This window comes from Octopus bimaculoides, chromosome 18 (genome assembly GCF_046866305.1).
Source record: "Octopus bimaculoides isolate indiv1 chromosome 18, ASM4686630v1, whole genome shotgun sequence".
Taxonomy (NCBI): domain Eukaryota; kingdom Metazoa; phylum Mollusca; class Cephalopoda; order Octopoda; family Octopodidae; genus Octopus; species Octopus bimaculoides.
In genome coordinates, this window is record NC_142945.1 from 26,375,756 (window position 1) to 26,403,304 (window position 27,549).

The window sequence follows — 27,549 nt, forward strand, 5'->3', positions numbered from 1 at the left end:
CGGCATTATAAAATCAAAACCACTGACAAATGGTATAAACACCATCCTGAAGCTGTGACTGAGGGAGAAAATGTATCGATTGTCTGGGACTTCCCCGTACATACTGACAAAAATTTAAAAGCTAATAAACCGGATATTATTATAAAAGATCAGACAAAAAAGATGTGTTTATTAATTGACATGAGTATTCTCTGCGATCATAATATAGCGGCGAAAGAATTTGACAAGATCAGTAAATATAAAAACTTGCTAATAGAAATTGATAAAATGTGGCACCTCAAGGCGACTACCATACCAGTGATTGTAGGATCTCTAGGAATGATAAAAAAAAAGGTACTAAAACCTATTTGAAAATGATACCAGGCTTACCATCCCTACAGGAAGTGCAAAAAATCGCGTTAACTGGAAAAACTCATGTACTGAGAAGAGCCTAATCGCTGTGAAAACAACATCCATTCATGAATTTATTTATTTATTAATTTTTTTTTAAATACATATTTTACCTGTGAATTTGCGTGTGTAAATTGGGAATGCATACAATGAGTTTCTCTGCCCTAGGTGTACGGAAAACACTCGGCGAGAAATGAAAAAAAAAATTGAACAAAGTAGAAAAAAGAAACAACTACAACAACATAATAATAATAATAATAATAATAATAATAATAATAATAATAATAATAATAATAATAATAATAATAATAATAATAATGATGATGATGATGATGATGATGATAATGGCTTTCTCATAGCTACACCATTTCTCATTATAGATCAGTTCGATCAAGACTAACTGCGGGCAGATCAACAACAATAACATCGTTGAATGTATTTAATGATTACAAGAGAACAGTAAAATGGGTAAAATAAACAGTGTTACCAGACAGTTGCTTCCACTGAGAAATACATTGAAGTGATACGTGTTCAGTATGAAAGAGATGTGATCTAAAGACACAATGGCAATTCTTCTACCTGTCTTCCATCATTCCTGTTCCCCCGTATCTCTGCATATGCATGTACGTATATATGCATGTATTCTCTGTATGTATATAGAGACATATATATACACGGTGTCTGTGTCAGTATTTACATATATATATATATATATATATATATATATATATATATATATATATATATATATATATATATATATATATGAATTGATTTGAACGAATTGAACTAGTTTCAGCTCACGAGTTGTCGTCATGCTGCGGCGCCGCCATTTGATGCTACATATTTTTTACTTCACTAATTCTTTTCAGAACTTGACATTTGGTGCATGAGCGAGTTTAATGTCGCTGCTCTCATTTGCACTTCATGCTGTAAAGTTGGTCCATCTGGAACTCTTGACAGTAAGATGTCTAGATCTAGTAAGACATCCACCCCATGTAGGTCCTTCAGGACGATATTGAAGAGCCGTGAGCTTTTAGACCCCAGGCTATTACAATATCTTGTCCTATATTTTGATGGCAAAGTAGGAGTGTTTGGCACTATAGAGTGGCGTCTTTTCCAGCGTTAGTGTAACTCTCAATGTCCCTCCAGGGTTTTCCAGATATACATTACGGGATTTCTTCCCCGCCTACGCTCCAGGGAATAGAGTCTCAATCTCTTGAGTCTTTTCTAGTAGCTTATATGTTGCATGGAGGCTATATTCGTGTAGCTTCGTTGGATTGCCTCAAGTTCTACAATTAATTTTACACTGGTTGGTGACCACAGCTGGGAGCAATAGTCAAAGCGGCTTGGGACAAATGTCCTCCAGAAGACCATCATGGTTTCCTTATCTCTCGTTTTAAAAGTTCTAAGAATCCATGGTCAACCGCCTGCATTTCATTGCCAACTTAGCAACATGCACATGTAAGGATGCACCATTACTCATGTAAATGACCAGGCCTCGCACTGACTTTGTCTCTGGGATTGCAATCCCTCCAGGTCCAGTGTATTTAATTGGTTTTGCATTTAGCTTTGCATGCTGATAGCATAGGGCTTGAAACTTTTCAGCATTAAGCTGTATGCTATTCTTCTTAGCCCACTTGTATATTTCAGCTAACTCACGTTGCAGGTGCATAGCGTCTTCAGGATTCTGTATCACCCGTGAGACTTTTGTACCATCTGCATAACTTGTGATCGCAGCTCTCTGTGTGGCCGAGGGCATATCTGGTTGGGCCATTATGAACAGTAGTGCTCCCAGAACACCGCTTACTATTTGCGTGTCATCGGAGGTGGCCCCATTAGCTACTACTGCTTGACTTCTATCTTTCAAAATGTCATGCAGCCATTCTCCCAATTTCCCGACTATGCCGAGATCACACAGTTTGTGACATATCATTCCATGATCGACTTTATCGAAAGCCTTTGCAAAGTCGAGAAATATCACATCCACATTTGAGTGGTTGAGAAGCTGTTTCAACACCTAATCATAGTATCATAAGAGTTGAGCTTGACAGCTTCTTACTGGTCGGAAACCATGTTGGGTGTCAGTCGCCAAATCATTTTCCTCCAGGGAGGTGATTAGTTTTCTTCCGACTTTCCATGACTTTGCTGATGTGTGAGGTCAGAGAGATGGGTCAGTAGTTTTTGGCCTCTGACTTGCTACCTCCTTTATGGATGGGGCATATTTTACCTTCCTTCAGCTTGCTTGGAAGTTTGCCAGTTTCAAGGAAACTTTGGAAGACAGACCACAGTGGTTTTGCTAGGACTCGCTTACATGATTTTAGGATTGCTGTGAATCCATCATGGCCGGTAGCTGAATTTGGGTTCATCTCATCTATAGCCCTTATTACATCGTCTTCTTTTATATTGATGTAATCAATCATCACTGTCTTTATATCTGCAGTAGGGAAAAAATCAGCTGGATTGCTGACTTACAAGTGACCCAGGGGTAGAGTGAAAGCGTTTTGAATAACTCATTTAGTATTTCCTTTACCCGCATTGGATTTCCTGTCAGTGAACTATCTTTTTCGAGGGATGACCCTATCCTGCAGTGCATTGAGGCAGTTAATTTGGCAAATTTGTAGAAGGCTCTGAAGTCAGACTTTATATTGCGTATAGCCCAGGTTTCTTTGTCTGCTCTTTCTTTTTCATGGAGAGTTGCAATTTTTTTTCAATCTCCAGCAGTTGTATTTTCAGGCGGGATTTTTCACTGCTTTCAAAATGTTTGTTTAGGCGATTTTAAATTTTTGTACTTCGGCTCATAAGAACTTTCCTCTCCCTGAGGATTTTGTTCATATTTACAGTGGGCTTTCTATCATGGGACACATTTGTAACATATGACTTGCATTACCGACATGAATTGTTGAAGTTCCATGTCGATGTCCGGTGAGGAGAGACATTTAGGCCAGTTTTACTTGAGGATCTCTTCCTCAATTTGCTTCCAGTTTGCCTTATGGAAGTTCAAACAAGAAAGATTTTGAGAGTTTCTTGTAGGCTGCATGTCCATGGTTTCCTTGGTCCGTATATTACCTACCCTAGTTGGTTGGAGTACTATTTGTTCTATATACAAAGTGTTGATGAGATACAGGAGGGACTTAACCTGTCCTTGTTCGCAACGTGCCATTCCTGGGAGAGAAAGGCTTTCAAGCCATCCGACATTGGGCAGATTGAAATCTCCCATAAGAAGGATACTTATGTGTTGTTCTAATGTAACTATAACTTCTATTTTCGTAAGCAATCTACAAAGTTGTCCACGAGATTCAGAGCATCTGGAGGATAATATGAAGTACATACAACTACATCGAGTTGTCCTATATGTACAATTAGAGTGCCATATAGTGAATTTGAGTGTGACAAAAGGACCTGGGGTGTGAGGTCTTCGCAGATGTACATAGTAACACCATCGTGATTCCTTTCTTTTCTGCCGGTCCTTAATACAACACACTGCAATATGTGCATTTCTGCATTTGCTATATCTGGTTTCACCCCACTTAGCTCGTTTGATAGCCACAAGGCTTTTTCTGTTGTATTTGTATTTGTGGTATTTTATAAAAGTGAGTGGATGTTTCTGGGATAAATGTTAGAGCCTGTTGCTCAGTGAGTCCGTGACAATTAAGTGTTTGCTTTTTTTCGCAATCTCATTGGAGTGTTGGTGCGTGGCAGCGGCAGTTATATGTGTTGTTGCAGTGCAGTATTCTATTCTAGGTCTCGGATGAACTTTGAGGGCCATCATAGCTACTCGGATCAGAAGCATTTTCTGACAGGCGCTAAGTATGAACATTTGGATTTGTAAGGTAGGATTATATGTAGTTGTCAAGTTAAGATCATCACTGATTTGGGGTCAAACATTAGGAACGTGTTTCAAGGTTTTAATTGCAAGTTGTTCATGATTAGAAATTGTTATATGGAAGAATTATCTATTATTCAAGCGATTGAAAGAGATAGGTAACTGAGTAATATATTCACGAAAATATTCACAAAATCTTCCAAATTACATTCATTACTGGTGCATCAAGTTTTAAGTAGTTGTCTTTAGAAACTGTATCACACTTTACTGCGTTAGAGAGCGAATATGTTGCATATTTTTTTAATTAAATGATTTATGTTTATTCAGAGATGCAGGCGTGGCTGTGTGGTAAGAAGCTAGCTTCCCAACCACGTGTTTTCGGGTTCAGGCCCACTGTGTGACACCTTGGGCAAGTGTCTTCTACTCTAGCCTCAGGCCGACCAAAGCCTTGTGAATGGATTTAGTAGACGGAAACTGAAAAGAAGCCTGTCGTATGTGTGTGCGTGTGTGTGCGTGTTTGTGTGTGTGTGTGTGTTTGTGTGTTTGTGTTCGTACCTCTACCATCGCTTGACAACCGATGTTGGTGTGTTTATATCCCGCCACTTACCGGTTCGGCAAAAAGTGACCGATAGAATAAGTACTAGGTTTGCAAAGAATAAGTCCTGGAGTTGATTTTCCCGACTAAAGACGGTGCTCCAGCATGGCTGCAGTCAAATGACTGAAACAAGTAAAATAATAAAAGAATAAAAGAAAGAATCTTTTCTACGATATTAAAAAGTGAATGCAATTGGCTGGAATTAATAATACTTAAGCCTTTTCCAATATTTATAATGTATTCAAAATGCACTGGAAATTAGTGAATATATAGATGAGAGTAAATATACTTCAAAAATCCCTACCTCCTACTGGCAGGAGAAGTGCTGTAACATTACATGATTTACACTTTCTTTCCGCTAAATGATTATTCTAACATAACAAAATATGCCTAGCCTTACAAATTAAAAATTTCCATGTTAAACACAGCTGCAGGAATTTCTTAACAAAAATAAATCAAAACAAAGCTACGGAAGTTTTTGTTCATAAAACTGCATGCGAGCTAACCTAATCATGTAACTGTGACGAAATTATCCAAGTAGCAAAGTTCACCATCGCAAAACCTTCCCTCTATTGATATTGGATCAATATAGGGAAGGTTAAATTTGAAATCCAATATTTTAACCAGAATTCTATCTCCGCTAACAGGAAAACACAGCAAATGTACCCCCACTATATTTGACCATTCAATGAACGAGTAGAGTGTCTATTCGGAAGTTCCCTGAAAGTTGTTTTTTTTTTTCAACATAGCTGTTAATATGCACTCTTACAATACTGGATGGATACACTATGCAATAATATATCCATGAAAGCTTGCACAATCACTTTTCCATCCTTGACAATTTTCCATTCTTTACAATTTCGATTTTATTAAAATTTTACAATTTTTAGTCTAACATTTCTAAATTTATAATCAAAGTAGCACATTATTTTAATATTCTAAAATTTTAACTAGACTCCATTGCCTTTTGAAAGAGTGTAAATTGCTAGATAGATAGATAGATAGATAGATAGATAGATAGATAGATAGATAGATAGATAGATAGATACCTGCGTAAGCTCATTTTAAAACACCTATTTTATCGTGACTTTTGCTAACCCAAAGGGAAATAAGTCACCCAGAACAGTTTATAACTATTACGTAATATGTTACAATAACTATCTCTTGTTTCAACATTTGTTGAAATAGAACTTCATATCACCATCTCAAACTACTCTGTCCATGAATATTAGGTTTAGATCTCGGACACACTCCAATGATTAGTATAGCTGGAAATCTTTTCTGCAGTATGAAAGGAGTAGTCACAGAGTTAACTACGTTTCAAAGATTCTCATTTTGATCGTGACAATCTTATATATACATAAGCCCCCAAAAATATGTATGTGCAAGTGTGTATGATTGTATGAGTGTGTGTGTATGAATACGACGTACGCATATATATGTGTTTGCATGTGTGTACATATATACATTTTCATCTTAGCCAAAAGAACGAAAATTGATGCATATATATGTATATGTACGTGCGTGCGCGCGTATGTATGTGTGTTTGTGTGTGTATGTGCATAATGTGGAGGGTGACGTAAACACGCGATCTAGCCACAATGAGTAAATAATGTGGTTACATGACTGTTTTTTTTTTCTCTGAAACTTTGAATAAAATTAAAAATTGTTTAAATCACTATAATAAAACCCACGCAAGCTCACACATACACACTCACATACAATCACTCTCTCTCCACACACAAACACGCATGTATGTATGTATGTATGTATGTATTGGTATTGCAGACATTCCTGTGGAGTGAATGATCAAAAAGCTAGCGATTACAATTGCAGATACTTAAAACTTGATATCCTGTTATTAACATTCATCGATATTCAATATTATCAACTATATTCTAGATTTATGAGCAATATTTCCATGTGTATATCATGGTGATACTATTGACAATAAAACCATTTCCTTGTATTCCATTTTATTTTACTTTTTTTTATTTTCTTCTCCATCTCTTCCTTTAAAATTCAATTAAGCTTTGGTCATTGTAATAATTTACTGGCAATGAGAAACACAAGTAACAGCGAAATTGTCCAATAGAAATGGAAAAGCGTTTTTTTTCATTCTTTTCTTTTCTTTTCTTTTTTTTTTTGCAGTTATGATATATTTTCAGTAGCAATAGAGAATAGGTGTAAGATACGGAGAAGTCTTAGTAGTAAAATAAACATTTTTCATACATCTTGGTATTATAGTAACTGAATAACAACGATTATATTGACGTTTTATAAATAGTAATAGTTTAGTATGGTACCACAGTCATTTCTTGCAATAAAATAAAGAAACAATGCTAGTGTATCACCATCAATTATTTTATCGGCCACATATAAAGGTGCATGTAATGTGTTATGGGTAAGGTTTGAATGTAGAGTATTTTCCTACCGAACGAGAAATTTTAACATCGACCCCGAGGTTGTAATAAACCAGTTTTCCTACACCATACTCAAATGTTTACATTAGTTATACAAATGAAGATTCTATAACCGAGCGAATCTTGATAAACATTGTCTTCAGCATCTCATTCACTCTGCAGACATTTATATTTCCTTCTCTAAATATTTATAGTATTCTTATACGTTTTCGTTTACCGGAATATAAGAATATTAAAACTGTATTGCTTTAAAGCGATATATCATTTCTTCGTTTGACATACATTTTCCGGTTAGTTACATCGTATGTATGATTTATATATCTTATCTTTTCATTATCAACAAAATATTGCATATATAACCCTAATAGATTTTCTTATGATTAAAACAGCTGTAAAAACACGCCTTTGTCAAAGCAACGTAATCCCATAAAGATAGAGTCAACAAACACCTGCATGAAATATCACCAACAAATTAACTCTTCTCTCATTTGCAAACCAGAAGAGCCAGGCTCGCAACATTACCACCAAAACCAAACTAAACATCCAGTCTGTTCAATGGATCCGCAAATCCAATATCAACAGGCAAGAAATTTGACCTCAAACTGCCTATTATTGCAGTTTGTTTATTATAAACTGCTCCAGTAAGGTTAGATTACTAGGTGACCTCATAAAATGTGAGTATGCTTTAGAAGTAAAATTTTTTAATCACTTGCTCTAAGATTTAGTCCCTGTAGGATCGCAGCATTGATAGCTTACCATTGCATGGGGAATTTTTTTTTTTTATTGTGCAGACGCGAGATAACCCTAAAACCGTAAACAAACGATGGTGAAATCAAGGTAATTTTCAAATACAAATTTGAAACAATCCAACTTCCATGATGACAAAAGATTTGCAACATTTTTACACGTCAATTTACTTCAGTCTTCTTCAGTCAGACGAAATTCCAGTATATGCTCTGTTCTGATAGAATATTTGTATAGACCTATGAATGAAAATGTGGACAAAAGATTCACCGACTCATTCTCAGTTGAAGTAGCTTCCTTCGTGTGATTCATAATTTTATCGGAATATAATAATGAATTCTTCTTGCTATGTAGATTAAAATATGGAGTTAATGGAGTTCATTCCCTTCACAAAACCGAGATATACGTTCCATTAAATTTCAAGTAAGCATGAATACTGGAATGAGAAAACAGGAAGTAGAACCATCTGTGCTTTTCCCAAAAACCTTATAAACGTTAGAGAATTGAAACATCTATAAGCAGAAATCGAAATCCATTTGTAGCTTTCATTCTTTTGACGATCTTCGGAACAATATCGATTTCTCACCACTATTTAAGGTCCCAAATCTGTAAAACAGACTATAATTCGACTAAACCTGCTCAATATATGCATAGTTTGTACATATTTTATCATCCAGATAGTGGATAAGATTCATAATCAGGATCTTGGGAGGAGAAAATAAATAATGCAGGCATTTTATCCACTGCTCAACGATAGGTGCCTAACGTTACCACAAGTCAGACATTTACATATGCACACTATCATCTCTGGAAAAATTATAATAATTGTTCCTAACGAAGAAACAAATCTAAATGTTTGCAAAAAGGAAACTGCCAACTAAAACGACAGTCTCTTGGTACTTCTTTACAACTACCCCTAAAAGAATGAAAGGTGAAGAGTGTCGAAATGTAATTGTTTCGACAGCTTTAAAATAATGAAAGTAAATATTTGCTTTCCTAAAATAGGCACCAAGAAAGTTCTTGGAAGAAACATTCGATTCAGTCAACTCGAGCAAGTTATTGGCGCTTTATCTTATCGATCCTGTAAGAGGAATGGCATAGTTGACCTTGACAGTCTTGAACGCAGAACGTAAAAAGCCAGAAGGATCACCGCAAGAGTGACGACTCCGATAATTAATCGGTTTGGAATACTAATAATAGTAATGATAATATTGCCTTCAAATTTTGGCACAAAAACTATGCATATCTGTGAGGAAGGGGACTAGTGAATTACATCGACCCCGGTGCTCAACTGGTACTTAATTTATCGCGCCTGAAATGATAGTAGATAAAGTCAACCACAGTGGAATTTCAACCAGAGACATTGTGTCCGACCAAGAAAAATTAGAGAAGAAATATAAAATACGGAAGAACGGGTTTGATGCGGTAATAGAATAGTTAAAATAGAGAACCATGGCAAAAGTCCAGAAGATCGGAAGATTTGTGAACAGAAATAAACAGTTCGAGAAGAAAAAATTGTTCAAAAATAACCCGAAGTAATTTTTCCGAACGTTAAAAGGAGACGATGAGGAAAATGTTGTCCCTGATGCAAATCAAGAGAAGAAGTCCTGGAGCGGATTATGGGTAAACAATGTGGTGCATAATAGGGATGCAATGTGGATAGGAACTATCAAGACAGAATTACAAGGAGGAAGAAGCAAAGGAATATTGTCATAAGCATGAGTGATGTGAAAGAACAAGTGGGTAAATTGCCTAACTGGAAAGTCCCCGGACAAGATATGGTTCATGGCTTTTGGCTGAAGAGATGCCACGCGTTGAAAGACTAGCAGCCCAATTGATTGAATGTGCCCAGAAAGATACAGACCCCGCGTGGGTAATGATTGGGAGGACAACACTTATAATGAAAGACAGAAGAAAGGGGGGTATTGTGAAAACTACCGTCCCATAGCATGCCTAAGCATAATCTGGAAGATACGCACTGGAATATGTGAGGCAAAGACATATATTTCCCTGGCACAAGAAGAAATACTACCAAGGGAACGAAAAAGATGTAGGAAGAGTTCATCACGGTACCAAGGGAACCACGACGCTGCATGGCACGCTACACCCTAAAGCAAACGTAAACAGACTGTATATGAAAAGAAAGAATGGTGGTAGAGGACCAATTCGTATAGACCACTGTATAAGGAGTGAAAGGAGGACGCTTGTCGAGTATTTGATAAATAGTGATGAAGACATGCTGCAATATGCCGCGAGAGATACGGGTGTGAAAGCAAATGAAATGATGGGTAAGGAAAAGTTTAACCAAAGAGCTGAGGAAAAGAGAAAAGAAGAATGCATGGACAGTTTGAAAGGAATACACAGGACATTAAAGATAATAAAGCATCGTGGGGATCTGAAGCGTAACACCGAAAGCCTGATCATTGCTGCACAAGACCAGGCTCTCGCTACCAAGTCAGTGAAGTAAGTATAAGATCTATAAAACTTCTGATACCCAGAAATGCAGACTCTGTGGAAAGAGTGTGGAAAATGTGACCCACTTGGTAAGTGCTTTCTCAAAAAGAACAGAAGCACCGCCAGGGTAAATTGTGTGTGTATCTTCATTGGCGTTTATGCCGTAAATGCCAATTTGAAGTAGCAGAGAACTGGTATGGGAATGTACCAAGTAAAGTTATGCAGGAGCATGGAAAAGTAAAGATACTCTGGGACTATGATTTTCAGACGGATCGTGTAATCGAATACCGTCTGCCGGATATTGTCATATTGAATAAGAGAGACAAATACTGTCAGATCATTGATGTAGTCATAACAAATGACATGAATGTTGTGAGTAAAAAGGTTGAAAAAAAATCACCAAGTACTCCGAAGTAAGAAAGGAAATGGCAAGACCTGTATGGAATGCGAGAGGGTGATGTAAAAGTGATACCAGTGATGATCGGAGCGTTGGGCTCAATCCCATTGAAACTTCAAGACTTCTTAAGGCAACTGGAAATCCCATGCAAGATTGATGTCTTGCAAAAAGCAGCCTTATTGGGCACAGCGCACATCTTAAGGAAAGTATTATCTGTCTGAGGTCCTTGTTGTGACTTGACAGATGACTAAAGTCTCCGGTGAATTTTTACCTACACTGTGCTACGAAGGAATAATAATAATAATAATAATAATAATAATAATAATAATAATAATAATAATAATAATAATAATAATAATAATAACAACAACAACAACAACAACAACAACAACAACAACAACAACAACAACAACAACAACAACAACAACAACAACAACAATCAGCCACATATTATATACGGGTGATCTAAAACTGTATGCTACAAATGATAAACAGCTGGAAACATTGCTACAGACGCTATATGGGTTTACCAAAGGAATAAAGATGAAATTTGGCTTGGAAAAATATGTTTAAACAACCTTGGGAAGAGGAAACCTAGTTAAAAGTAGCAATATCACACTAGATAAAGCAAATGAAATAAGAGAATTAGACCAAAGTCAGACATACAAATACTTAGGAATCAATGAACTCGATACAATACAACACACACAAATGAAAGAGAAGATAAAAAAAGAATACTATAGACGAGTTAGATTAATACCGAAACAGAGCTAAATGCAAAAAAAAAAACAAGATAATGTATGAACACTCTAGCCGACCCAATTATAAGTTACAGCTACAATATTCTTAATTGGACTCTGAATGAACTAATCAAAATACAGACAGGAAAACGAGGAAAATAATGACAGGATTTAGGATGCACCACCCAAAATCTGATGTAGAAAGCTTATACATACTACGTATTGAAGGCCTTATACAACTAGAAATCAATTACGAAGTAATCACCATAGGACTACAGAAATACCAATTTCAGAAACAAGGAAAACTAATACAAATATCCACAAAACACGAACAAAACATAAAAGTGTTTTCAGTCTTTAAGGAAGCTGACAAATACAAAAAAAGAAGCCATAGCACCTAACAACTATGAAGAAAAAGAAGAAACAACAAAAGCTATAAAACAACTGAAATCCAAACTAAAACTGGAACAGCAATGGGTCATGAAAACGATTGCAAGAAAAGCCCCTTCGTGGAAAATACTGGGTTAAACTAAACAAAACAAACAGGCAAAGCAAAATTCCAACAATGGCTGAGAAGCTCAGGATACAAAGCGGAGACTGAAGAAGTTTTAATTGCAGCACAAGATCAAATCTTTCCCACCAGAAATTATCAAAAACATGCAATGAAAAGAAATACAAGTAACTCCAGAATATGTGAAGATGGACATGAAACAATAAATATTATTATCGCTGGCTGCCCAGTCCTGGCTAAGAAGGAATATATTCACAGACACGACAGAGTTGGTACCTATATACACTGGAAGCCATGCCAACACTATGGAATAACAACAGAAAACAGATGGTATAGACACAGGCAAGAAAAGATGACAGAAAATGAGAAATCAACCATACTCTGGAATACACACAGATAGAGAAATTAAGGCCAATAGGCCGGATATAGTTGTCAGAGATCCCCAAGAAAAAACTGCTTTCTAATCGATATCTCAAAAGCAACAGATGACAATGTTTCTCTAAAAGAAACGGAGAAACTTTCAAAATACAAAGATATGAAAATAGGTAACTCGAATGTGGAGTCTATAAACAGAAGCAATTCCTATCATAGTCGGCGCATTAGGTATGATAAAAAAATTTCAGACAAATACATAACAAAACACTAGGACTAACAAGTATATATAACATACAGAAAATAGGACTACTGGGCACCACACACATCCTACGTAAAGCACTTTCAATACACTAAAAATAAGAGCATCACAACAAACCACCGCGCATGCCAAAGGCACACAGAGCTGCGCTCGGTAGTGCGTGAAAACACGTGATAACAATAAGACTGCGAAATAATGATAATAATAATAATAATAATAATAATAATAATAATAATAATAATAATAATAATGATGATGATGATGATGATGATGATGATGATGATGATGATAATAGCTATATCACAAGAATACGATGATGACCAACAAGATATAGGACGCTGTGCCGATATACTAGAGAAGACCAAGCACCCACCAATTTGAGATACATTGATTGACGCATACTCATAGTTGAAACCGACATTCGGTCCTTGGACTATACCAGACGAGAAATACAACTGAAACTAACAAGAATATTTAGGCAGCACATAGAGTTGACTACAAAAAAAAAAAGAAAAACGGAACGTAAAGAACCATACTGGCGTAGACGAATTTGTGAGAAACAAACAAAGTTAAAAAGACATTTAGGACAAGTTGATAGACTGAGAAGAGAAGAGGGGAATTGCAGAACGAATGCATGAGAATAATGCTGGAAAGAACATACAGAATAAACGATAAAGGTTATGATGAGATATTGGAAGAACTGAAACAAAGAGCGGTAGCAATCAAAGCGAAACTGGAAAGATATGACAATAAAAAATAACAGTTCACGCAAAACATATTGTTTGAAGCAAATCGGAAGAAACTGTTTGAGGCAGTACATGGGTAAATATACGTAAGAATGATACCAGATGCAGAGGAAAACAAGGCATTCTGGAAAGGGACCTAGAACCAACCTGTAGAGCATAATGATGAATCGGAGTTGTTGCATGAAATCCAAGAAAGGTTAAGATATGTAAAAGTCCAAGAAGACAAAGATAACTACAGGAAATGTTAAAAAAGCAGTTAAGAAAATTCGCAAATTGGAAGAGCCCAGGACCCAATGGGGTTAAAAGTTATTGGATGAAGGACCTGAGAGGACTCCAGGATAGCACAACAGCTAGCGCTTGCAGGAAGGCGTAGTGTCCAGCTGGATGACAAAGTGTAAGACATTGTTATGTGCCAAGGATCCTGAAAAGGGAAATGTAGCATCCAACGTTAGACCAATAACGTGTCTTCTGCTAATGTGGAAACTAATGTCAGATGCTTTGGCTAGTGAACTGTAAAGATACTTGGAAAAAAGTGGGCTGCTACCCATTGAACAGAAATGGTGCCGAAAAAAGAGCCGGGGAACGAAGGATCAGCTCTTAATTGATAATCTAATTATCAGGAACTGCAAGAGAAGACATACAAACCTGATCATGACATGGGTTGACTATCGCAAAGTATAGATATGATACCACACTCCTGGATAATAAGAACAATGGAAATGTATGGAGTAGCAGAGAATATGAGAAGCCTTACATGGAATAGCATGAAATGCTGGAGAACGGAATAGATAGCAGAAAAGCAAGTACTAGGAGAGGAGAAACTCAAGAGAAGACACTTCCAAGTGGATAGTGTGTCCCCCACTTGCTATTCATGGACGACCTGAAGCTATTCGCAAAATCTGAGGCAGAACTGGACAGCTTAGTCTAGTGTGTACGGATTTTCTCCAATGATATTAAGATGGAGTTTGTGCTCTCAAAATGTGCTACGATGGGGATTAGATGAGGAAAGCTTGCCAGGACAGAAGGCATATGATTGCCAAGTGGTGAAATGATGAAGGTAATTTAACCTCAGTCCAGCTATAAATACCTGGGAATACTTGAGACAGATGGAATCAAACACCATGACATGAAGGAAAAGACAAAAAGAGAGTACCTGCGGTGAGTGAGAAAAATATTACCTTCAAAACTGAATGCCAGAAACATAATTTCGGAAATAAACTCGCTCGCAGTCGCAGTAGTACGGTATGGTGCTGCAATCCTGAAGTAGACAGAAGACGAGTTAAAGGAGATGGACAGAAAGTCAAGAAAGCTCCTAACGATGCATGGAGCCCATCATCCGCGTGCAGACACTGATCGCCTATACATGAGAGCAAATGGAGGAAGGAGACTGATAAGTGTGGAAGACTGCATGCGCACTGAATTCGAGAGCATAATGAGATACCTAGCCCAAAGTAAGGAAATCTTGTTAGTGATAGGCAGGAACGAGGGAGTATTGAGGGCAGAGAAAAGTGACAAAGGAAAGGAAGAAGTACAAAAATGACGTGAAGAAGAATTACGTAAGCAGGGACGACATAATCAATTCCATGTAGCCACAACACAAGTTGCTGGTAAAAATAGGTGGGATTTGCTGATGAAAGGAAACCTAAAGCAGAGACCGAGAGAACTATACTGGCAGCGCAAGACCAAGCTTTGGCTACGAACTGGAGGGTCAACCTTAGGAATGAGCAAGTGTCTCCGCTGTACGCATCTGCAATGGAGCGGTTAAAACCATTGCGTATATCATGGACGAATGCCCTAGACTTGACAAAAACCGCTACAAGGTGTGGTGACACTATCAGGTAGAGAAAGTGCTATACTGGAATCTGTGCGAAAAGTGGGGGCTAGAGAGAGGCAAGACGTAGTATGAGCACAAACCACAGAGAGTGGTAGAGTCGGAGACTAGCAAAATCCTGTGGGATTTTCCAATCCAAACAGATCACGTGCTAGAGCATAACAGACCGGGCGTCGTGGTGGCGGTGGACAAGGTGCACCACATGTGCTATATAGTTGATGTTGCATGCCCCTTTGACCCACGAATAGTCAAGAAAGAAAGCGAAAAGATAGATAGATAGATAGATGGATAGATAGATAGATAGATAGATAGAACCCTATTAAGTACGAAATAGCCCGGCTATGGAAAATGAAGGTGAAGATAGTGCCAATTATAATTGGGCTACAGCAAATATTCTGCTCAATACAAGAAATTTGCGTGCCAGTTGTTTGACCTTAACCAGTTAAGCATGTGATTTTGGTGGCTGACAATATGTACATCTCTGATCACGAGCAGAAATAGTGGGGGAGCATCATAACCATGTGTTGAGAGGAATTCTTTCGAGATTGAATAATTCACCTCTGGAAACATGGGTGTTTCGTTCAACATCCTTAAACAACCCTTATTCAAGGACTATTTGAGTGGGATGGGCTACTTGAACAGAAGAAAATTCTAACTGGACCCCGCCTTCAAAGTCATGTACTGTTTATCTTGATATAAAATCACCATGTCGCGCAAATATGGTCGTGATGAATGTGTCTGGTGTACCTTTATCAGACTGGTAGTCATGATGGTTATACTGGGCTTCGCAAATTTTACCCCAGTGTCACTTTGATGTCATGCACTGCTCTCTCACTCAATAATAATAACAACATTTAAGAAACAAGATGAAGAAGAAAGAGTAAAAAAAACTGGAAAATGAAACCACTGCATGAGCAATACCTCAGAGAAATCGAAGGAAGAGACAAGATCAACCATTGGAGATGGATAAGAAAAAAATGATCTCAAAGGATGCACTAAGGCATTGATATGCAGCGCCCAGGAACAAGCTCTGAGAACTAATTACACCAAGTTCCAAATAGACAAGAGTAGTGAATCGCCCCTTTGTAGGTAGGACGCGTGGCAGCAGAAACGAAACAATCCCCTATGTCGTGAGTAAGTGTTGCAAGCTGGCCCAAAAGCACTACAAAATGGAAGCACGATAACATGGTTAAGTTCGTCCATTGGAGGCTATGTGACAAGTACGACCTGAACAGAGCAAGGAAATGGTACGAACATGAACCAGAATGAGTTACCGAGAACAAGGAATATAAAATACTGTAGGATTTTACAATCCAATGTGACTCCCTAATCGAAGCTCGGAGATTAGATATTGTGGTAGATAAAGGAAAAAAGGAAACCAAGGTCATAGATATTACAATACCTGGAGATGCACGCATAAAGTGACAAGGAACTAGAAAAGATTGAGAAGTACAGACTACTAAAAGACGAAATTGCAAGAATGTGGACTATGAGGAGAGTGTTTATCAATCCAATAGTTGTAGAGGCACCTGGAGCACTAACAACCAAGTTCGTGAAATATGTCAAAGAAATCGGAATTGATATCAGAGCAGAGTAAATACCAAAAACTGTTCAGTCGAGAACAGCTAGGATTTTGAGATTGGTACTTAGATGTTGAATGTCTCCCACGATAATTAACAACTATGTATCAAAGCTTCTAATGTTCGGAAAGAGACCCTGAGAGACCTCTGACTGCAGGCTCCTGACCGTTCTTACACAATCTACCAGAACAAACAAGACCGAACGTTCTGAGAAGTGAAACAACAAAAACAACAATAATAATAATCCTTTCTCCTATAGACACAAGGTCTGAAATTTTCGAGGGTGGGGGGTTAGTCGATTACATCAACATCATTGTTTCAGTGGTACTTAATTTATTGACCCCGAAAGAATGAAAGTCAAAGTCAACCTCGGTGGAATTTGAACTTACAACGTAAAAACGGGCGAAATACCGCTAAGCATTTCCCCTGGGGTGCTAACAATACTTCCAGCTCGCCGGCTTAATGATAATAATAATAATAATAATAATGATGATGATGATGATGATGATGATGATGATGATGAGGATAATAATAATGTATACCAGTGGGGATGGAAATAGATACAAGGTCTTTGGAAATTGAATTTGATTAGAACATTATTCAGTCAGACAAGTTGGAACTTTTCTCTAAAGACTAAAAAGAAATGAAGTGTTCGGTGAAAGTAATAACAGCAACTGAATCTGATTCTCTAACTTGAGTAACAGAGAAATGTTATAAAGTAAAAAAATGGGAAAAGAAAAGTACATTTAATGTCTCCGACACATGTTTTCCGTTCACAGTACAAATCAGAGAGACTAAAGAGATCTAAACTAATTAACTTCAAGACACTTTGCAAGAACAATGAAATGCAAAGTCGAAACTTTCAAAGACATTTACTTTTGATGTACAAAGTCAATAAAATATCATACAGAAGTATTAATGGTTATACAGGGCCCTTTAACACTGACATCTTGCACTGCACTTGGTTTTCTCCTTAATGCTCCGTGTTCAAAGTTATATATTTCACCCATATGTAGTTATTGTGTTTGCTAGTGAACAGTTTTTCACCTGCATCAATATCAGAGAAACAGCTAGCATATTTCCGGATTGTAATGTATATGCGACAGATCTCGCGGAGGCGGGGGGAATTTATCACAAAGAATTAATACATGCATTGAAACAGATCAAGAAGAACTAAACGTACATAAATACGCAGTTTTAATCATCAAACAACTGCCGACATGGACAGATTTTATAAAGTTCGAGAATGGGAAATGAGATCTAGATTTACTTCGAAGAGGTCAACAGGATCGGGGGCCGGACTATTATTGTAGTTTAATTTGATGTTGTTTTTGTTGTTTTCGCTAATGGAACGTTGCACTTAACCTTTAGCATACGATTAACATAGACTTTCGTACACATTCTCATACGCACATACTCTCTCTCTTTCACACACACACACACATACACACTCTCTCCCTCTCTCTCTCACACACACACACACACTCTCTCTCACACATACACAGTCTTTCACACAAACACACATTCTCTGTCCCTGTCTGTCTCTTTCTCTCTCTTTCTCTCTTTCTCTCTCTCTCTCTCTCTCTCTCTCTCTCTCTCTCTCTCTCTCTCTCTCTCTCTTTCTCCTCACCTCACACACACATTCAGAAATGCGCATATACAAGACATTACTTATCAGCGGAAATACCAAAGTATTATTGTAGAAATGACTAACACCAACATAAATTCCGAACATATAATGAAGATTAACGAAAGAAGAGTAGTTCGTATGTATGAATGTATGTATTATATATATGTATGTGTGTGTGTGTACTTGCGTGTCTGAGTGTGTATGTGCTTGTGTAAGTGCGCATGTGTGTATGTATGTATGTTTGTATTTATATACGCATCCATTATTGCTTTGTAATAATAAAAAAGTGTTATGTTAGTGCGACGTTTTATCAAGTAAATCTAATATTTTGAAAAGTTTCCGGAAACGATACGGAAACGGAGTAAATGCTTGGCCTATGGAATTAAGATGTGTCATAGTTAAGATATTAGTAACAAATTCAAGGGAATTCAGAATCCATATGTCACTGATGGTGTATCTGCTTCTGTATCGATATTTTGCGTGTATGTGTTAAATATAGGAATGGATATTGTTGTTGAAGAGTATCGTGGTGGCGGATTCAGTGTGACTGCGCTACCATGAGCAAGTGTCTTGTACGAAACACTCTGGTAACTCAATTCTTCAGATGGAATTCAACCAACAGAGGATATTTATACGCCTGTCGGATGGAAGTTTGCTGTCTTTACGTTCTGAGTTCAAATTCCGCCGAGGTCGACTTTGCTTTCATCCTTTCAGGGTCGATAAATTAAGTATCAGTTGCGTACTGGGGTCGATCTCATCGACTGGCCCCCTCACCAAAAATTTCTGGCCTTGTGCCTAGAGTAGAAAAGAATCTGCTTCCTCCTGGGAGTTATACTAAACGGATATATGTCTGTGAGCTACTTAACCACTTATTTTAAAATATATGTGTGTGACGGAGCGTGGTTAATTGTTTAGTGTGCTGCACTTTCGATCGCAAAAACGTAGCTTCAATTCCCAGGCCAGTCATAGAAGTCATAGAAATTCTTCAACAACCGGAGGTGTGGCTAGGAACCGAATCCTGCCACCACTTATATAGCTTTCCAGGAGAAACCATCTCCAGCCAGGGTTCGACCACAGGCTCTAGTAGCTTCACATAGCAGTCTGAACTGAGCTTAGGGCCCTGTTCAAAAATGCGGATATAATTTCAGTTGTGCAGAAGCAGTCAGAAACCCTTCTGTGTCCTTTCCTGCTTGCCACGGCTTCGTAGTCCCCGTTACAGTTGTCCATGTCACATCTTCCAGCATTTACGCATGTTCCCAGAGCATTGATGACATAATGATGTCAGCACTTTGATACCCAGTGCAAATCATAATGATACAGGTGAATCTTTACCAATATTCTAATGGTTTCCTCTCAGCAAACTTTCTCTTAATCACTGATATAATCTTTATGCTCTCTAACGCCATTGACTATTCATTAAACCATTTAGCTGTTCCTGAAAAACAGAGACATAAATAATCTTCAGATTTAGCCCGAACAGCCTGTGTATATACGTGCGTGTGTGTATGTGTATGTAAATATACATGTGTTTGAGCGTGTGCATGCGCGTGTGTGTATATCTGTCGATGTCAATTTGCGTGCGTATACATTAAAAGACAAACTTACTGACTCGATAATTAATGATCTATACTAGAGTCGATATAATTCAATTGCAATCTATTAAGTGTGTGATGCCTCCGAATCAAGAGAAAAGTTGATGCAAAACAGATTTGAGCCAGACGTGTCTTCTGGTTTGCTCGAGTTGAATTCATGAATGTGGCGAATTGGCTGAGTTGTTATAACGCATGTTGAAATGTTTTGCCGTATACGTTCCGCTTTCCAATGTTCTGAACTCTATTGTCTTTCACTCGGGCGGGGGACGATAAATAGATCTACACTTCAAGGGCCTTACCTTGTCACATCGGGTTACACTGATTCTGCCACAGGTTTGCGTTACACCCAGGAATATTCAACCATATTCAACAGTATTTCAGTTGCTCGTACAACTGAATGAGCTTGACGGAGGACCTTTCAGCAATCGTAATCTCACTTATTCCACCACCGTTTATATATTCCTTTACTTCAGAATATAAAGTTATTTAAGACGACACAGTATGATTTGAATACAATTCGTTACTGTTTCTAGCTAGCCCAGCAACTCTTCAGAGACTTCTACGTTTGAGCGCTTAGAATTAATTAGGAAGAACACGTATATCACTTCAGGTATAGGATTTTGTATATAAAATTGTGTACAGTATTTAATGTGTGCGCTTTATGGAGAAACAATTATTTTCACAAGAATCTATTCAATGCTACATATGTAGCAATAATTTAATGGAACTAGTAAAGAAATAAAGGCATTGTTGGAGGTTATCATTAATATGTTACGAGTAAATTATTATTAGTATATCGTAAGAATACAGATATCATTATAACAACATGAAATGAATATATTATGGTAAGCGGACTACAATAGCGTCGTATGAATACCGATATCATTAAGAGCATTGATGTGAAGATATAATTATGATGACATAATAAATGTATGGAAATGAAGATAACATTAAAATATCAATGGCATAGAAATAGAGATATAACATATTACATGAAATTATTAGCTGAAAGGGTCTGAAATCCGACAATCTTATACCATGAACAGTAGAGTGTTTATATCTCACACAGTGAGTCGGAACAACGATCACCTGGGATTAAATAAGCAATAAGAAGACAAAATAGTTCTCTCTAGGAGTGTTTAAAATGGTAACACATGTACGAAAAGTAACTCCGATAAGATCGGTTTTCCAATATCATGTCTATATTCATTGTCTATACTAGCTCAGACACTGCAAGCAACTGATCTCACCTGAATTATCTTCCTTGCTTGTTATGTTTTTATATTTAAAACATTACCAGAAGAAATATTTATCTAGGAATAGATGTAATAACCTCGGTTGATCAAAGTTTTCTGATTCACCATATTACTCATGTGGGAGCTTTCAATATTTCTATTAAGTTAGTAGAAAGCTCCCTTGTGATATATCGTTCACCGATATTATATTAGAAGCATATACACTCACACACACATATACAGATACAAATATAAATATGTATGTATCAATGCATGTGTATATATATATATATATGTATATATGTATATATATATATATATATATATATATATATATATATATATATATATATATATATATATATATATATATATATATATATATATATATATATATATATATGTATGTGTGTGTGTGTGTGTGTGTGTGTGTGTGTGTGTGTATGTATGTATTCTCATGCACATAGTTGCACATATAGACATGGTCATATATATTTAAATGATAAATTTCTGTAAAGTTTTACAGATATAGAGTTTACTAGCTACAACATCATGTCTCATCGGTAGATACGACCGTGATGACATTTTCAGACAACTGCTTGTGTTTTGGGTGATATCTTCGGTGTGAACTCCACAAAGTGTGCATCGGTTGTTACTCCCTTTTGTGCATGTATTGATGATTGCATGTATGTATGTATGCATGCTTGCATGTATGCATGTTTGCATATATATATATATATATATATATATATATATATATATATATATATATATATATATATATATATATATATATTTTCCAGAGGATGTAGAGTGGTGAATAAATCGATATATCGAATTTGAAGTCTCTGTCTCTTTTGAATATGAAAATTTAAAAGTTAAAAACCTTATATATATATATATATATATATATATATATATATATATATATATATATATATATATATATATATATATATATATATACATATATATATATTTATATATATATATATATATATATATATATATATATATATATATATATATATATATACATATATATATATATTTATATATATATGTGTATGTATATATATATATATATATATATATATATATATATATATATATATACATATATATATATTTATATATATATATATATATATATATATATATATATATATATATATATATATATATATATATATATATATATATATATATACATATATATATATTTATATATATATATATATGTATGTATGTATATATATATATATATATATATACATGCATACATACATACATGCAATCATCAATACATGCACAAACGGGAGTAACAATCGATGCACCCTTTGTGGAGTTCACACCGAAGATATCACCCTTATCATAAGCAGTTGTCCGAACATGTCATCACGTTATTATCTATTGATGAGACATGATGTTTTAACTAGTACACTCTATAATGAAATCCATCGGAAGGATGACTCCGAGGACAAAGAAATAGGAACCCACAGTGTGGTAGAAGCCACAGCCACTCATAATAAAAAATGAGTACTGGTAGAATGTCCCAGTGAACACCTTAATAAAATATAAGCACAACAGACCTGACCTGATAAAATGGCTTGGGATAGAAAAGCGAAATTGTCCACAGTTGTGGAAATTAGCTGCCCAGTGAATGTTAACATATAGCTGAAGATCAGTGAAAAAGAGAATACCTTCGCGAACTATGGAGAAACCTGCTGTTACTCTATCCAGATTACAAGTTCATATTTATACCTGTAATTATTGAGGCCCTGGGATTTGTAACACATTGCCTAAATACCAATCTTGAGAAATTCGAAGACTACAGATCCAATCAATCACTGGAGCTGTAAAAATCTGTAAACTTTTCCAGAAATTTATCATTTAAATATATATGATCATGTCTATATATGCAACTATGTGCATGAGAATACATACATAAAGTAAAACATACAAATCTTCACATACATACATACATACATCAGAGGACAAAAGTCATCGACTCTTGTAGAGGTTAGTGAACCAACGGATGTGAATGCACACTCAAAAGTCCAGGGAAAAAAGAACATTTATGGCGAATTAATGTGGAACTTACTCATCTTGTACGCTGAATACAAATTCTCATTTGCGCCTATCATTTTAGGTGCATTAGGTTATGTACCAATAAATTTGTACAAAAGACGAGAAATGCTCAGTTTCACAAAATAAAAAGCAAAAGAAAATGGCGCAGTTCTTCCAAATGCAATGTATCATTGGCACAGTGAATATTTATAAGATATTCCAAAAATTCTCCACCTGAGATTCTTTTGTGAATAGATGCACACACTTGGATGTATGCATCGATAGTTCAACCAACACACCAACTCAACCACATATTTACAAACACTGCGAAATATCTTAACCCCAAAAGTCTTGTCGCTTTGTTAGCGACCGGCTTGAATTCTCCTAAGTACTTCAATAGAAGTCAAAGAAGTATCATACATATTTCAACGAATCATTGGAGAGTAATTGCTGCAAATAGCTATATAAATTCACTCGTTCAGCGAACTAGTTGCTAGTTTCTGATGAAAAAAGCAATAAATATAGCAAGCTTTTATTTTGTATTAGTGGTAATAGAAAAACATGGGGTTACCTAGAGTTTTTACTTTTCATAGAATGATAAAGAAAGTGCGTTTACAAGAAACAACTCCTTAATACATATATGTACATGCGTGTGCTCGCACGCGTGTGGTGGGTATTAAAACTGAATAGTTATCTCGTGACTCGAGCTTCACGCCAATACTATCTTAAGGCGAGAATTGTTAAAACTCATTTTGATGGAATAAATATATATTATTTGGTTTGGATGTGGTCTCTTGCTCCTATCTATCTATGTATCTATCTATTTATCGTCTGTCTATCTATCCATCTGTGGAGGCGCAATGGCCCAGTGGTTAGGGCAGCGGACTCGTGGTCATAGGATCGCGGTTTCGATTCCCAGACCGGGCGTTGTGAGTGTTTATTGAGCGAAAACACCTAAAGCTCCACGAGTCTCCGGCTGGGGATGGTGGCGAACCCTGCTGTACTCTTTCACCACACAACTTTCTCTCACTCTATCTTCCTGTTTCTGTTGTGCCTATAATTCAAAGGGTCAGCCTTGTCACACTGTGTCACGCTGAATATCCCCGAGAATTACGTAAAGGGTACACGTGTCTGTGGAGTGCTCAGCCACTTGCACGTTAATTTCACGAGCAGGCTGTTCCGTTGATCGGATCAACTGGAACCCTCGACGTCGTAAGCGACGGAGTGCCAACAACAATCTATCTATCTATCTATCTATCTATCTATCTATCTATCTATCTATCTATCTATCTATCTATCAATGCACACCTATGAAAGTTCTACCAATTATTGATGATAAATATATATAACAGATTGACTCTTTAAAAAAGAGATATTATGACTGTGATAAAATAATGAAAGCAATATTTACTAAGCTTTTTACAAAGAAATAGTTAAACGTAAAATACCATAAAAATTATTAGAATTGGGAATCAAATGTGGAAATACTATCGAGTGGCTAGCAGAAAACCGCCCGGGGGTGGCCTCTCTGCTAGTATATATAATTAAGATTTCGTTGAATTAGTTACTTAAATTGAGGCATCTCGCTAGGTCTGTATAATCAGCATACCCAAACAATATTAATTGAATACTGAATATCAAGATTCCGTCCAGGGGTGTTTACTCTTGGTAATTCAGACATGTACTTTTTATAAAGGTACTTTCTATAGCATTTTCGAAATGCAGATTCTATAGTATTTTCGGAGTGCATACAGGTGAATGAAATATAAATGAGTAATAAAGATGTACAAGTGTCAATTCATTACAGTCGTTCCAAGCGACTCTTTTAATTGATAGAAACCGTTCTCATTTGATAGAAACCGTTCTTGTCAGATGATCGCATAGACTTCAGACATAAAAGATACAAACATTTATTTATCATATTCGAATCAATAATGGAAATCAAAATATTTATGTTGTTTCTTTTGTCATATCTATGGCAGAATATGACAAGATTCATGTATGTAAGTATATATTTAGAGAGAGAGACAGGGGGATAGATAGGAAAGAGATACGTATACACATATATATATGCATGTATACATAGATATACTTATGTACATATGCATATATATTTATAAATATATACATATACAGATATATTTATATGAATATATGGGTGTGTGTGCGTGTGCGTATGTCTGTGTGTGTATGTGTGTCTGTGTCTGTGTCTGTGTCTGTATGTTTCTTTATGTTTGTTCTCCCTGCATAACTTGGAAACTTGTTAGTATGTTTACGTCCCCGTGGTTTAGCGTTTGGGAAAAAGATAACTATCAAATAAGTACCAGACTTAAAAACAAAAACATAATTAATGGCGCCGATTCGTTCGAATAAAGTTAATCAAGGTAGTGCCCCAGCATGGCCGCATACTAGTGAATGAAACAAGTAAAAGATAAAAGATGAGAGATGTATAATAATGTATTACTTAATTCACATTGCAGTTTGATTCGGCGTCATCTAATAAAATATATTGAAATCTATCGCATACTTTGATAAACTTCTTGTCCGCTGTGTGTGTGCTTCTGTCTATGTTTGTGTATGCGTGCGAATGTAGTTGTCTGTATTTGTGCGTATATGTATGTATATATATATATATATATATATATATATATATATATATATATATATATATATATATATATAATATATCATATATACATATGTATATACGTGTCTGTGTACGCACATTTGCACATCAGTCTGACTGTGTATTGGTCAACATCTTTGCATGATATTTACATATCGGTAAATACCGACTGTATATATACAGACAGATACAAAAATATAATATAAATATACACGTTTGTGAAACTGACAGAATGATTGAGTTTTTGCTTGAAGATGAGATTGTGGATTTGTAAATATATACGTATTCATACGTTTGCAAGTTTGAGGTGGTTAGAGACAGATAGAGGGGGACAAATAAACACACAAAGATATAGATAGATAGATAGATAGATAGATAGATAGATAGATAGATAGATAGATAGATAGATAGATAGATAGATAGATAATTAAGCAATAAATACGCGATAATCAGACGCCAGATGATGAGTATAGACAGAGAAAAGTAAAGAGAACGTAATATCATACAGAAGAGGAGACACATGTAAATCAGTTGACAGAAAAATAGACTAAGAAACCAAACCAGTTGGCGAGCAGAAAAAGAAACATGTGCAAGCAAACAAGCTGATATCTCTCTAAGATCGTTGTTTTTATTCTACAAATTGTATTAAGCAAAGCCCTCACTAACAGTGTTTTCAGATGTAATGAAGGCAGGCTTAATAATGTTATGTTTCGATAATGGCGTTTGATAAAAACGGAAGGATTTTCAGCTGCCTACTTTGCCTGCTATTCTTTTATCTTTTATTATTTACTTTGTCCAGTTATTTGACGGCGGCCATGCTGGTGCACAGCCTTGAAGGGTTTTTCGTCGAGCAAATCGACCCCAGTACGTACTTTTATTTAAACCTAGAACTTATTTAGTCGCTAAGTTACGGGGATGAAGGATGTGTTTTCTATGTGGCCTGCTTGTTTTTGTACCTTGTTTATCATTTTGTCCATGTTTTTTTGCAACGTCATGTATGTACCCAGATATGTATCTATATGTACATGTAGATGGAGGTATGTACATACATGCACATATATATGCATATACTCATATATTGTTTGTGTCACACGATGGAACGCACGCGTTATCTTTACACAGTAAGTTTTGAACTATATTTTTCTAACGCGACTCTCTCTATCTCTATATCTATATCCCCCTCTCATTCTTCCCTCTACTGTTCTTCGCCTCTTCCTGTCACTACTATCTCTCTCTCTCTATCTCACGATGCTCGTCCTTCGCCTCTCCTCGTCACTACTACTATCTCTCTCCCTCTCTACCTCTCACTGCTCACTTATATTCTACTTCCTCCCCTTCTTCTCCCTCTGCTACTCTTTCTCCTTACTCATCGCTGGTTACGTGTGTCCGGTTGCTATTTCTTTTCGGTCTTGGACTCCCCATGCTTCACACGCACTTCTTCGCCTCTCCAGTTCGTGCTTCACAGCGTTCAATACACACATACTTCTCCACATCTGGCTGTACAGCCTTTTTGTTTGTTTATTTC